The 15,379-nt window shown below is 48.1% G+C and overlaps 1 long non-coding RNA gene across 1 annotated transcript; it reads left to right on the top strand.

Moving 5' to 3' along the window:
- Positions 1-6,446: 6,446 nt before the first annotated feature.
- On the top strand, positions 6,447-11,053 carry LOC132015169 (uncharacterized). The gene is made up of 4 exons (XR_009403573.1): positions 6,447-6,506; positions 7,163-7,227; positions 8,203-8,343; positions 11,012-11,053. It is a non-coding gene; the product is annotated as an uncharacterized LOC132015169 (long non-coding RNA).
- Positions 11,054-15,379: the final 4,326 nt, after the last annotated feature.

The raw sequence follows: 15,379 nt of genomic DNA, 5'->3' as shown, positions 1-15,379 counted from the left end.
TTCCAGAAAGACCTAAGATCCATCCCTTCAGCTAGTAGACACTTTTTTCCTGTGTCCCTTGGATCCAGTTTGAAGGAGAATCTCATCGTGTCTTGTGAACTTAAAAGGGGATGGACGGACAGCATAGAGGGAAATGGCTACCAGTGAAATCAGAGGACAAGGTGTCTCAGCAGTTTTCAAAGCTTCGGTTATGTCTGTGCTACTGAATGAAAGAATACATCTCCAGTCAACGTAATGAGTCAATCCCCAAGGTACCTTCCTCGGTGTCCTCGATGGTGTAGACCTCATAGGGGGATTGGACATCCTTTCCTTCTAGTCCATCCTTCAGCTGCCTCTACTCGCCAGCTGCCCAGCAGGCATTCCTCCCTCCAGGTGGGACTTATGAAGAGGTCGCCGTGTGCCGTGCTCTGAATTCTGCCCCCTCCCTCACCCACAGGTTCTCTGGGAAATGGCTTTTATTGAAGAGAGACAGGACAGAAACACAACAGAGCGCCATGAGCACACCTGAGGGCCTGGGTTCACATCCCATTGAGAAGCCACACCTACCTGAAAGTGTTCCCCAGAACTCTCTGTGCCCCCTGTCCCTGCCCTCTGGCCTAGACGTTAGTGTGCCATCACGGTGTCCCAAGTGATTGAGTCCAAGGAGTGCCTGGGCCCTAGGGGAGGACGGGATGCTTCCCAGCCGCTTGGCAGGTGTTGAGAAACAGACTGCCTACAGACTCAGCTAGATGGCTGGCTGTGGGTGAAGCCACACGTGGGACTTGGGATGGCTCCACTGCAGGGGAGGATGGAAGCCCCCTCATTATCCTTCCCATGAGAATGATGCTTGACAGCCAACAGAGAATCTGTGTGCCTTTGTCCGGTCCTCCCCACAGCAGCACCGATAGGAGTGGTGACAGGCTGGCAACCCCACTGGACAGTGGAGGGCCCTGAAATGTAGGGTGGTGAAAGGACCATCCAGAGTTGCCACTGTGATGAGGGATGGATCTGGGACAGGAATGTCATCGTTTCCCTGTTGCTGGACAACCCTGAGCCCCTGACACCAACCCACGGCCCCTGAGAAAACATCCTGAAGACCTAAACCAAGAGCTGCCCTCACAATCACAAATCCCTCTGTGCCAGTGTTTCTGTAGGGGGGAGTGAGAGCCACGAGACTAGCCTCAGTCCTCACTCACCTGTGTTTGGGGCCCTGACATCAACTATATGGCGGTTTCTGCCCAGTGGGGCCCTAGTGAAGGACCAGGAACGTGTAGCATGGGCCATGTTCCCTCACCTCTCTGCAAGGTCAGCACAGTCGCCCAAGGCCATCCTGAAGGCCAGTTGCAGCCCACGGCTCCTGGGGTTCTGCTTGGCTCCCAAGCTGATTCAGACTCCCAACGGTCACATAGGACCCCGCCGAGAACTCACTTGCCTTCTGCTCCCAAAGGTCACACTTTGACCCCACCGAGAATGCGCTTCCCTTGAGCTCGCCAATGCCGAGGAGCAGTCGATGGTACGAATGGACATGGAGGTGGCCATGTGGGCTGGGGGTGGTTGGTTTCAGGAAGGAGACGGATGATGCTGAGTGACCCACTCTTGCCGTGCAGACTGCTCTGAGGAGCCTGGATGGAAGTGAGGCTACCCTGGCTGCTGTGAGTCCCTCCCTACTCTCTCATTTTTGCCAGCATCCCCTGTCTACTCTCAGGTCTCCTGATTCCCTCTGGAGACTGTAGGTTTAGCAGACAGTCTCCTGTCTCCCTCCCTAGGCTGATACTGGAGAACCCAGCCCAGGATTACCTTTGAGACCAGCAGACAGTCCACCATGCAGCTGCTATGTGTTCTGTCCACCCACCCGGTGGCACAGCCCATTCCTGTCCACTCCCAGGCATCAAGCAGATGGCCCGTGAAACCCTTCACATCAACCCATGAGACCACCCCACTGTCTTCCAGTGTATCTCCTTCTAAAAACAGCTGCATTTTGACCGCTGACCGTTCCCCTCCGATATTGTCATGTCCATCGGGAAGACGTGACCAGCAATTCATTCCCCTCAAGTGTGGTGCCTGTGTCGCACCAAGATTCTCTGATCCAGGGACAGCAGTGTGACGTGTGACCTGTGTATTGTCCCTGTAGGACTGTGTCCGAAATGGGTATTCAGAAAGAATATGGTTTTCTGAACGTAGAAGTGCTTTAAGGATGGCAGCTTCCCCACGAAATCCCAATGAAATCACCCAGACAAACGAACAAACACAGGCATCGAACTGGGAGGAGGAATCAGAGGGTGGAGAGGAAAAGCCAAAGAGAAGAAGCATGTCTCTGTAAAAGGGAGGTAGCCAGGTTGAGAGAAGAGAATTGAGAAAATCGATAGGCACATACCTGTACAACAGCAGTTAAGATTCCCCATCGTGGGGACCTCTACAGCCATTCACCAAACTGTCACGGCCTCGGCTCACAGAGTGACAGTTGAAACGGAAGGTTGGATGCATGTCATTGGGTCATTGTGGCAATGGCTCATGACAGAACTCTCATGGTGAAGGCATCCCTGCACACTGTGGGGTCATGGAGGGAAGTGGGTTGGTGAGGGGTCGATAGATGATGGGCATTGAGGAAGGCACTTGCTGTGGTCAGCACTGAGTGGTGGAGAGAAGTGATGAGCCCCTGAGTTGTACTGCAGAATGCAATACTGCGCTGTACGTTAACTAACTTCATTTTTGGACATTCAAAAAAGGATACTCCTGAGGGCACCTAGGAGACTGAAATGTTCATTTTACTATCTGCTACTCTGGAAAATTCCTCTATTTATACGAGATTGTTTCACAAAGTCTCTCCAGGAGTTCTTGGGTGGCTCAGTGGGTTAAGTATTGGCCATCGGCTCAGATCCTGCTCTTGGAGTCCAGGATCAAACCTAGCATCTGGCTCCCTGATCAGGGGGAGTGCTGCTCCCTCTGCCCCTCCCCAAGTCCTGCCTGCTGTGTTGAATAAGGACCCTGCGTTTGCACTACTTGGTATTTACCCCATAGACACAGATGGAGTGAAAAGAAAATTTACCCTGTAGACACAATGTTTATAGCAACAGTGGCCACAGTCGCCAAACTGTGGAAAGAACCAGGATGCTCCCTTTCAACAGACGAATGGATAAGGAAGATGTGGTTCATATACACTATGGAGTGGGATGCCTCCATCAGAAAGGATTTCTACCCAACTTTTGTAGCAACATCGATGGGAATGGAAGGGGTTATGCTGAGTAAAATAAGTCAAGCAGAGGAAATCAGTTATCACAGGGTTTCACTTCTTTGTGGAGCATAACAAATAACATGGAGGACTTGGGGAGATGGAGAGGAGAAGGGAGTTGAGGGAAATTGGAAGGGGGGGTGAACCATGAGAGACTATGGACTCTGAAAAACAACCTGAGGGTTTTGAAGGGGCGGGTGGTGGGAGGTTGGGGGAGCCAGGTGGTGGGTATTAAGGAGGGCACGTATTGCATGGAGCACCGGGTGTGGTGCAAAAACAATGAATACTGTTTTGCTGAAAAGAGAGAAAATAGATAAATACTTTAAAAGATAGGAAAATATGTAAAGGGCTTCCTGAGGGGCTCCCTTCCCCAGGAAGGCCCTGTGTGCCTTCTAGGATCCCCTGGGAGCCAAGAGTGTCAGTTCCCAGTATTGTCTGTGGGGCGTACTGCCTGAGCCATGAGCTAAGCGTACAAACATATGTCTGTCATTTTTCAGTGAGCTGCATTCATGTGGATTGCAAGGTGCCCTTTCTGCAGGGGACAGAGAGATACCCTTTGAAAACCCTGGGTTCTCCGTGCACGTTCGATTTCAGAGGCCCTTAGTGCACGGACCTCCTTTTTGCCTGCCCCCCATCCTCCATTTCCAGTCTGCCGGGAAGATCGCCCTTTGTGGACAGCGGGTCGTCTCCAGCATCAGATGGCATCTCCAGGGCCTGCATACATGGCATGCACATGTGGTATCCCTATGGACACAGAGGATGAGGCAGCTGACAGCTGGGTAGGACCCTCTTGTTTGCCGAGGTCAGTCTGTGCACCCTGGAGTGTTTGGACCCCAAACCTCTCTGCTGGTTTCACCCCTTGAAACCGGGAGCTGGGCATGCAGGGGGCCACATCCACTGTAAGTCCCTGCGGGCCTGGTCACTGCCGTGTGGTCTCTTGGAAAGTGACCATCAAGAACTCCTTGGCAATGACCCAAGGGATGTAGGCATTTACAGGCCACAAATAGAACGTGATTTCTTTACAACAGTTTCTAACTGGGGCACCTGGGTTTCTCAGTCGCTTCAGCAGTTGCCTTCACCTCAGGTCCAGGCCCTGGGATCCAGCCCAAGTTGAGCTCCCTGCTCAGGGAAGGAGCACCTGCTTCTCCCTCTGCCTCGGCCTGTGGCTCGGCCTACTTGGGAGTGCTCTCTCTCTCTGCCAAAGAAGTGAGTAACAACGTTACAATATAAATCAACAAGTTAATAGAAATGATACATAAATGAATATATTTTATGAGTTCTGCAACATAATACAATGGGAGGGGGAACAAAACCAAACTAGTAACAGCATGTATTTATACAGGACAATACAATCATCATGCTACTTCAGGTAACACAATTATACCCTTTGACCCAATTGATATCTAAATAGATCATTTTTCTGGCACAGTTTTGGAAACCTTTCTTAAGGATGTTATGAAAATATGTACTTTTAAGAAGTTAAGTTTTGAGTAATACCCAGTCATCTCTGTCCTTCTGGCAAATGTCAGATAACAATTAATTGGAGTTTACGACTTGGTGAGGGTTTCCTTGGTGGTGGTGGTGTGAAGACAAGTCTAGCTATTTAGAGTATCTTAGAGACTACGATGGAGGAAATTGGATGGATTTCTGATGTTCTGTCAAAATAGACTTTTTTTTAAGGATTTTACTTATTTGACAGAAATCACAAGTAAACGGAGGCAGGCAGAGAGAGAGAAGGAAGCAGGGTCTCTGCACAGCAGAGAGCCCAATATGGGGCTCGGTCCCAAGACCCTGGGATCGTGACCTGAGCTGAAGGCAGAGGCTTTCACCCACTGAGCCACCCAGGCACCCCCAAAACAGACATTTTACTTCCGACAGCCAGGGATGGTTCTTTGGAGAGAAATTTTCCAAAAAGACTGAATAGGAAACCCATCGATTTCCGGAATCTGAATTAAGGTGAAGTGAACTTTGGCCTTTGAATGTTTCCTCTGATGTTTTCCATCACCTGACGATGTGTAAATAGCCTACCGTGGCCCTTTGCCTTGGTACATCTTTGTGTCAGTCAAGAATTGGGTGCTGGAAAAGAAAAGAAACAAAATGGCACACTTCTGTTTTGGGGAATTAGGGACGGTCCTCTGGGAGACACAGATTGGAGGGAAATTAGGTGTGCTCCCAATTTGGAGCAGGGAGTATAGGTTCATGAGTGAAAAGCACAGGCACGTGTTTTGCAAGGACGACGATGAGTGCTGGCAGCTAACAGGCGCTGCGTTGTTCTCTTTCAGTCCAGAGTAAAGGGATGTGTACCAGGTGGTAGGGGATCTGCCACTGAGCAGGTTCATGGGCCAGACATCAAAAGTTCATGGTGCTCGGACCTTTGACACAGGAGATATGCCCAGGGTTTCCTTCCTGATTGTCCTTCACACTCTAGTTTCAGAGTGTCTCTCTTAACAAAGCTTCCATCATCACGAATCTTCCTTGAGAATTCTCATCCATCTCTTTTCTGCCATCCTTTTACCAGGAAAACAGCAATGATCTGAGTGTTATTTCCTACCATCCCTTCTCACTGTCTGGGTGGCTGGCATCCTGCTTCAGGTCCCTTCTGCCCCTGGAAGGTGGCAGTTTCCTAGTTCCTGGATCATCCAAGCTAGTTGAGTCTTCAGATTGCATCCCACTAAGAAGAAGGCTTGAGGATGACCCATCTCGATGGGACTTAGGGTCTCATGTCTGGGTAGTCCTGATGGCTGACTTGCATTCTTGGAGGAACACTGATTTTGACATTTTCAGTAATACTGCCAGGAGAAATGCAAGGTAGAAGCCACTGGACAAGGACAATTTAAAATACTCAAGAGTCCAAACTGCATTTCTTGCTCCAATGCTGGGGTGTTTCCCCATCTGTTCTCACAGAGAGATTCTAGAGGAATGGCAAGACCCATGCCGTTGTGTTCTGGCACCTGTGTTCTTCCTCTGGAAGAAAGCCTGCTGTCCCCCTTGACCCTCAGCGCAGAGGGGCTGGGTGGGTCTGCTGTTGTGTTGGGTGGATGAAAGTCCCTGGTCAGGGAAGGAGGAGGACGCCGCTCCACACACACCCTCTGGGGATGCCCGGGGCTTTGCCTGCAGAAGCTCAGTGTGGTTCCAAGAGAGGGGGTGGTTCCTGACCCCTTGATCCCTGTCTCTTTCCATCTGTAGGTGTGAAGAAATACCGGCCCTTTGGGGTCATCCTGGCGGCCTCCAAGAGCATTGGCCTGAGCCCATCTAGGACACCGTGGAGGTGTTTGTGAGGGAGACCAGTGTGCTCCAGGTGCCCCTGCCCTCTGGGAGTCCTGGCCTGCCTCTCTCAGGGGCCGGGCAGCGTGCCCCTGTTGAGGAGCCTGGTTCTGGGGAACCGTGGGAAGGGGAGACTGTGGGTTTCAGGTCCCTGCGGGGAACAAGGAGATCTGTGGAGGGCTGGGCCAACCCAACAGACAGAGAGATGCTTCCAGTCTTGCCCTCAGAACTGAGGGATTATCACCCCTGGAGGCATCCTCCTGCTTCCCAGGATGTGCTGCCGGAGAGAGGCAGGGAAGGCTTCCTGGGGAATCCAGGCATGTGCGGACCTTGGCCTCTGCCATGAAGTCTGTGCTCGGTGGCCCATGGTGCCAGGAGGGCCCGTAGCAACCCGATATCCACGTCAGCCTGACTTGCTGGTCACAGCCCCTTCTCAGGTCTGAGAAAGCCCCGTGGCTCACTGTTTATAGCCCTTTGTGATACGATGAAGCCCCTGAGTTTGTTGTCCAAGCTGCCCCTTCTTTGACAGCTCCCAGAGGGATGTCACGTCCCATGGAGCACCATGTGGGCTCGTCTCTGAGCCAAGGGCCTGCCCCTTCTCCCCTCCTCTGCTGGGTCTCCTGCTCTGTTCAGCTGGGGCAGTTAGAGTGTCATGCCTCTGGCCAGCCATGATGGGCATTTCCTCTGCAGGCAGAGTCCCAGGTTGGCAGGAGAAGTGGGCGTGGTCGCTGGGACAGCCCTCCGAAATGGGTCAGGTGAGCTTTCAAACTCTGGGGAGGTGAAGGGTTCCTAACATCACAGTAGCACGCAGGCCAGACCGTAGGCGGGTTTTTCTGGACTCATCAGACAACCTGTGCAAGACGTGAGGAGTGAAATGCGCTGCCTGGAGTGGAGATTGTATTGGTGTCTGGGACTTCTGTCCCCAAGGGATATTCAGGCCAGTGGGGTGGGGGCCTAGGGGCAGCTTATTTGGGGCCAATGTGCCTTGCTTCTGAGGAACCCCCTGTGTTTGAGCAGGAAGGTGGGCTCCGCAGTTGGATCTGGCACCTGGGCCCACGTTGGTCACCACGGTGGTTGGGTTGAGAGGAGCACAGGGCCGGCCAACTGGAGTCTACGGCCCCTCAACTGCCTTTTGACAGCCTGCACCCAGGGCCTGGGGCACCTGGGGCAGAGTCAGAGTCCCAGGGCCCAGGCAGATGCTTATAGAAAGGACTGGAGCTAGGGAAGAAGGGAGGGAGGCAGGCAGGGCCAGGCAGCCACGGCAGCCAGCCAGGTCACCGGGGTGCCCAAGCCTGGCTCCATGCTCTGTGCTTTATTGGAGGGTTGGCGTTTATCAGGGCAAAATGTGCACAGCGTGAAGTCTGCCATAGACACGACCCTGAAGTGGAAGGGTGTTGGGGAAGGGGAAGATAGTTGTTATTGTTGTTGTTTTTTTTTTTTTTCTTGTTGAGTTCCAGTGTCCACAAGAGGCACGTCTTAGCAAGGAAAGACCAGAGGCCCATTTCAGCCCCATGGAACTCCTGGCAGCCTAATCTCTAAGCATGTATTAGGGGAAGGTCTTCCAGCAGCTATGCTAAGACTTTGACAGATGGCAGGCCCTCTGGTTTGGGCCTCCTTGAGCCTTCACTCCCTACTGGGAGGGATAGGCCTACTTTCGGTCCTGGGTGACTCCGTGTCTCCCCACGTGTGGGTCCTGAGACCTCGACTGAATGCTCTCCTTGTTTTTACAGGTGGTGCTTCGAGGCTCAGGGGACGTGGCCTCCTGGGCAGCATCCAAAGCGTCTGGCCTCTGTCTCTTCAGTGCAAATGGAAGTGCAGCACATCCAGGAGTGTGACCGCTGTCATCTCCCTGGTGCACATGCATCGCAGTGGTAAGTTGTCTTGGTTATGAACCTCTCCCTTGGGTTGAGGTTCAGGCCTTGACCTGGGTGTCTTTCTTGCCGGCTTCTGTCTTTCTTCCAGAGGAAAAGATAGCCTCTTATTGTCAATTAACTTAGAGATATACCCTTAACCAGAATGTCTAGAGTTGGCTGCGGGGGAAAATTACTTCTTGGCACATATGGAGAAGGTTCTGCAAGTCCCTGCCTTACATAAAACTTCTGAACTCCAGGCTACCCCTGGTAGCAGAGTCCCGAGACCTTTTGATTGGAGGTCCCACCGGAAGGTCCTCATTAGTAGGAGTCGCTGGTGAGTGGGAGAAAACTTGTCCGGGAGATAAGGGCACTCCAAGTGCACTCTCCACTCCAGGTGGAGAGCGGAGTCCTTCATTGTCCCCATAAGTCCACAGAGAACACTGTGGAGTGGTGTGGGTTCTCTGGCTTTGAGGGAAAGAGTTTCTCATCCCAGCCCCATCCAGCTGGTCAAGGTGCTCGTTGAGTTCCACAGCTGTGGGGGAATCAATCGCATGGTCCAGTTGCTGAATGAACCCTGAGCCCATGGGGTCCCGGTGTTATGCCCGCAGAATAAGGAGCAAGGGGACTGCCCACCCACGAGCTAATGTGGCCATGTTTCTGAGGGTGACCTCAAGTTGTCTAGCTTAGGTAAGCAACACATTTGGAAAGGCCACCAGAGTTAGATGTGAACGTCCACAAAGGTGGGTTCTTGAAACCAACTTTTCCTCTTCAAAAGAACACTTCCTTCCAGAGATAGCCAACTCAGGACTCATGTTCCTTGGAAAGCACCCTGGGATCGACTCAAGGGGCAGCACTCCCCGAGGGTGCTGCCCCGGAACCGCCCCTGTCGCTTTCACGCACAGGACCGTGCCCAATGCTGGGCTCAACACTGGCAGCAGCCCCAGAAAATGGGCCCCGCTCAGCCTGTGTGTTTGGCAGCAGCAAGGGGTGTAGCGAGGAGAGGCTGTCCCTCATCTGAGCTCCGACTCGGGAGCACCCAGACACCACGCCAGAGGAACTGGGGCCCCAAGCACCATTCTGCACCTCGGGGAAAACTTGGGCCTCAAGGACGGCAATGCTAGACATCTAGGATGTATCAAAATGGGACCCAACATTCCTTCAAAAGCACGTGAAACCATGGCACGTTTGACTCTGCCTGAGCCCTCCAAGTCAAAAGGTCTCAGGAAGCATTTCCTGAGCCCTGAATAGTCGACATGATTATTCTGAGCACTCACATTTTGTTAGCTGCTATTGTATTTGTTATGTATGTAATAACGTGTGGCTGGAGCCTTGACAATTCTCTAGGGCCTTCATTGCTCAGTTAACTCATTTGGGCAATGGAAGAGGGAAGAGGCTGTACTAGCTAGCCACCAAGGCCCTTTCCTGGCTCTGACATTCCCCATGTCCCCAGTTATTATTTATTATGTATTCATTTGTTATTTGTTATGTATAAGCATGACAGTATCCTGAAGGCATCGAAGGCTGTGTGACAGTGTAAGGTCTGGGACAAAATAAGAAGAGTGAGGTGAGCTGGAGCTGAGAGGGGTAGGCACGCAGGCTACACAGGAAATGTCACCCCTTTGGAGAGTCTGTGAGGGCATGATCGGAATGAAAGGCTCACCAGCCATAACGAAGGAAATTCTGTCATCACCCCTCCTTGAACACCTGCTCCTCCCCTCATTTTCCATTCCCCATCTGCCATTGTTGTTGGCATCTAGAAAGATGCAGAGGTTCTTGCTCTCCTCCTGGCCTTATAGACCTACAGGATGGTAGTGCAGGAAAGAGGTTTTCTGTTTTGGCCTAATTTGAAAAATGAAAAAAAAAATTGAGTCTGAGAAGGTGACTGACAAAGATCATGCAGTTTGTTGGTGGTAGAACCATGGTTAAAAGTCAGGTGTGCAGGGGCGCCTGGGTGGCTCAGTGGGTTAAGCCTCTGCCTTCAGCTCAGGTCACGATCTCAGGGTCCTGGGATCGAGTCCCGCATCGGCCTCTCTGCTCAGCAGGGAGCCTGCTTCCTCCTCTCTCTCTCTCTGCCTGCCTCTCTGCCTACCTGTGATCTCTCTCTCTGTCAAATAAAGAAATAAAATATTTTTTAAAAAAAGGCCAGGTGTGCAAATTCCCAGGCCAGGGCTCATTTTGTCACTATTAATTGAGTCAAAGATAGTTTCTTATTAAAAGACCTTTTGAAAGTTGTAAGAAACAAACATTAGACATTTATTTTTTATCTTGCCTTCAACACCCCATCTCTTTTTTCCAGAGGTTTCTTGGATTTTCTGACCTCAGGGGATTAATAGTGTTCACAGGAAAACAGATTAACAATGTGGCTTGAGATTTTTAATTTTTAATTTTTCCCACATCAGTTCTGAAAAAGCCAGAGTGTTTTCTCCTTTGGGTTACTGTTAAATGTTAAACTCATCTCATGTTTTTAATTTTCCTGTGTCACAAAACCTAAATTGGTAATAAATCAATAAGAAACAAATGTTTACATTCACTCAGTGAAAAGTATCATGTCTAAACTCAACATCTATCAGAGCCACACATGGACACGTAAGTATCTTGTATGTGGAGCTGTGTAGGCAGGTAAATCCAGGAACTACAAGGCAGGCCAAGTCTCTTCTAACTTCCTTCTTCCTTCCTTCTTCCTCAGCTCTCCCTCCTCCACTAAGAGCAAAAAATGAACACATACCAGGTGAGCTTTTTGTTTGTTTATTTCCACTTTGTTTTAAAATGAGTTTTCTAAAATTTGAAAGGATTCATATTTTTAAAACAAAAAAATAGAGGGGCTCCTGAGTGGCTCAGTGGGTGAAAGCCTTTGGCTCAGGTCATGATCACAGGGTCCTTGGGATCGAGCCCCACATCAAGCTCTCTGCTCAGCAGGGAGCCTGCTTCCCTCTCTCTCTGTGCCTGCCTCTCTGCCTACTTGTGATCTCTGTCTGTCCAATGAATAAAAATCTTAAAATAACCTAAAAAGACAGAAATAGGCAAGAATTACTTGAAGGGAAGTATATCAAGTCTATCAAGCAAATTCAAAGAACATTTGGTAGAATGAGAAGCAAGACTCTTAATTTCACAGAGTTTTGCAAGTTGTAAAACTTCCTTTGATTTTTCTAATAACAACACTGAAATTGCCTATAATCATTTCTGATAGACACAGCACTGTGCTAGAAGTGTATGGATGCTTTTCAGGGGACCGAACAATGAGGTTTGAGTAGACAGCTCTCTCATGGTCCTGCTTGATCCAGGAATATGACTTCGAAGATCTGGTGGAATGGAGGGACCACGCGTCCTCCAGATGACTCTCCCTAAGGGTTTGTGTCAGCTTGTTCACATCTCTAGCTTGAATAGCCAACTGTTCTGGCTTTAGTTTCTGCTTTTCTCATTCATATTTCAACTTCATGAATGCATTCTTGCTTCTTCAACATTCTCGTGAGTCAGCTCTGGAAAAGGCTACCAAATTGTAGTTAAATCCAGTTTTTGGTTTTGTCTTACTTGACCGTCTTGCAGCATAATCCTCAGTCTCTGTTATCTCTGACACCTGCCTGCTAGCTTTCCTTTCTTAACTCTGATACATCCCCTTACTGTTGCTCACAAAGTTCTCTTTCCCTTTTGCCCCAGACGTTGACTCTCCTTGGGTTTGTTGCCCAACCATCCTTGGCTCACTGCTTTTCTTCAGTCTGTGTTTTTTCCTGACTGGTCTTCTCTCTCTCTCTCTCTTTTTAATAAAATACTTTTTAATTAGTAATAACATGGTTAAAAGGTTAAGTGATGTTCCCTCTAGGAAGGGTGACATTTTTCATCTCAACTGAGACACTTCCACTGAGAATGAAAGAGGTTCCATAAAGTTATAATGGGACAACTGGCTATATCGGGACAGTCCCAGACATCCTGTTGTAGATATCTGTCTGTCTTGTTTGTCCTACCAGTGCTTCTTTCTTCAGTTAAAAAATACTCTTGTATGCCCCCTACTTTTATTTAGAAGGAAATCCATCATCTTTAGGGCTTTCCAAACTTAGATGCAGGTGTACACCGCTGGCATCCTGTTAAAATGCAGATGCTGATTTAGTGGATCTGGTGGGGGCCCTGGGTTTTGCATTTCTAAAAAGCTCCCAGGTGAAGCGGACTCTGCTGCTTAGGGAGCCACACTTCGAGTAAGGAGTCTATAATTGATTTTCTGTTCTTTCTTTTTTGTCACTTCTTAAAAGCCTGTCCCAGACATCTGCATCTAAACAGAACATGGATTGTTTCTTTGTTATAGCTGCACAGTAATTCAAGCATGGACGTTCCATAGTTAAACTGTTTATTATCAGTTATGCACTATTTCAAACCTTTTGCTATTACAAACCATGTTCTAGTGAATGACCTTGTACATATAGGTTTTTTCTAACCGATAAATTACTAGAAGTGCACTGCCAGGTCAAAGGGTGCATATAATTGATAACTCGATCATTCAGGATTTTGGTATCATTTTGTGTCACTCCCATCAACACCGCATGGGTTCTTGTTTGTCCACAGCTTCCCCCAAAGAACACGTGGTTCAACTTCTGGAATTTTGGCAGTGGAAAGAGAAACATGGAATTTTATGAAGTTTATATCTGCAAGTTTCTTAACTATGAGTGAGGTTAAGTATTTTTTCATGTATCTGAAAGATGTATTTACATTTCTGTGAACCCTCTGTTCATATTTTTTGCCCATTTTGCTCTTAGGTTTGTGGCTTTTTTTTTGTTTGTTTGTTTGTTTTTCTTCTTCTTCAGTCTAGCGCTTTATATATTAGGGATACACTTGACCATTTTATGGGTTGCCAACTATTATTTTATGGGATGTGATTTGTCTTTTGATAGTTGACCCTGGAGTTTTCTCCCCCATGCAGGTATTCTGTTTCAGAATACCACATTTCACTTAGTCATTTCTTTAGGCTTCTCTTGGCTGTGACAATTTCTCAGACTTCCCTTGTTTTTGATAACCTGGGCAGTTTTGAGTAGTAGAGTTAGGTGTTTTGTAGAATGTCCCTCAATTGGGAATTGTCTGCTGTTGTTTTCATGATTAGACTGAGGTTATGGGTTTCTTGGAGGAAGACCACAGAGATAAAATGTGATTTGGTCTTATCCTATCAAGGGTTAGTGCTCTGGACATGACTTATTACTTTGTTTTCTCTCTCTTCATACTGTACTTCTTGGAAGGAAGTGGGCAATTACACTATACCACTTACACTATACCTCCTTCCTGTTGGGGTAGCTACATAATTATGTACATAAATTATCAGGAATTCTGCATAGGAGATTTTTTTGTTCTCTCCTATTTACTAATCCATTTATATCAGCATGAATTCATGGCTAGTTATTTTATATTTTGATTATCATACAATGATACCTTGTTCCTTTTGTTGCTCAAGTTGTTCCAGGTTGGTTAGTAAAAGCATCTTCTAAGGGCACCTGGGTAGCTGAGTTTGTTGAGTGTCCGACTCTTGCTTTCGGCTCAGGCCATGATATCAGGGTCCTGGAATCCAGCCCCACGTTGGACTATTTGCTGAGTGTGGGGCCTGCTTGAAATTCTCTCTCTCGGGGTGCCTGGGTGGCTCAGTGGGTTAAAACCTCTGCCTTTGGCTCAGGTCATGATCCCAGGGTCCTGGGATCGAGCCCCACATCAGCCTCTCTGCTCAGGAGGGAGCCTGCTTCCCCCCCTCTCTCTGCCTGCCTCTTTGCCTACTTGTGATCTCTGTCAGATAAATAAAGAAAAAATCTTTAAAAAAAAATCAAAAGAAGAGCTGCAGAACTAAAATTTCAGAATCAAGAATTAGGGACTGGAAACCAGCAAAACACTGGTGTAAGGTGATATCTCAATGTGGTTTTAATTTGAACCTCCCTGAGGGCTAGTGATGATGAATATTTTTTCATGTGTCTGATAGCCATTTGTTTGTCTTGATTGGAGAAGTGTCTATTCATATCTTTTGCCCATTTTTTGATATGATTGTCTGTTTTGTGTGTATTGAGTTTGAGGAGTTCATTATAGATCCTGGATATCAAACTTTTGTCTGTACTGTCATTTGCAAATATCTTCTCCCATTTCATGGGTTGCCTCTTTGTTTTCTTGACTGTTTCCTTTGCTGTACAGAAGCTTTTGACTTTGATGAAGTCCCAGTAGTTTATTTTGGCTTTTGTTTCCTTTGCCTTTGGAGACATATCTTGAAAGAAGTTGCTGTGGCTGATATTGAAGAGATTACTGCTCATCATCACTAACCATCAGGGAGATTCAAATTAAAACCACATTGAGATATCACCTTACACCAGTTAGAATAGCCAAAATTAGCAAGACAGGAAACAACATGTGTTGGAAGGGATATGGAGAAAGGGAAACCCTCTTCCACTGTTGGTGAGAATTCAAGTTGGTGCAGCCTCTTTGGAGAACAGTGTGGAGATTCCTCAAGAAATTAAAAATAGAATTTCTCTATGACCCTGCAATTGCACTTCTGGGTATTTACCCCAAAGATACAGATGTAGTGAAAAGAAGGGCCATCTGTACCCCCAATGTTTTTAGGAGCAATGGCCATGGTCACCAAACTGTGGAAAGAATTAAGATGCCCTTCAATGGACGAATGGATAAGGAAGATGTGGTCCATATACACTATGGAGTAGGATGCCTCCATCAGAAAGGATTTCTACCCAACTTTTGTAGCAACATGGACGGGACTGGAAGAGATTATGCTGAGTGAAATAAGTCAAGCAGAGAGTGTCAATTACCATATGGTTTCACTTATTTGTGGAGTATAACAAATAGCATGCTGGACATGGGGAGTTAGGAGAAGGGAGTTGGGGTAAATTGGAAGGGGAGGTGAATCATGAGAGACTATGGACTCTGAAAAACAGTCTGAGGGGTTTTAAGTGGTGGGGGGGTGGGAGGTTGGAGGAACCGGGTGGTGGGTATTAGAGAGGGCCTGCATTGCATGGAGCACTGGGTCTGGTGCAAAAACAATGAATACCGTTATGCTGAAAATAAATTTAAAAATTTAAAAAATTAAATT

This window comes from Mustela nigripes, chromosome 4 (genome assembly GCF_022355385.1).
Source record: "Mustela nigripes isolate SB6536 chromosome 4, MUSNIG.SB6536, whole genome shotgun sequence".
Taxonomy (NCBI): domain Eukaryota; kingdom Metazoa; phylum Chordata; class Mammalia; order Carnivora; family Mustelidae; genus Mustela; species Mustela nigripes.
The sequence above is the reverse complement of the archived record's forward strand: the minus strand, read 5'-3'. Positions and strand labels throughout refer to the sequence as shown.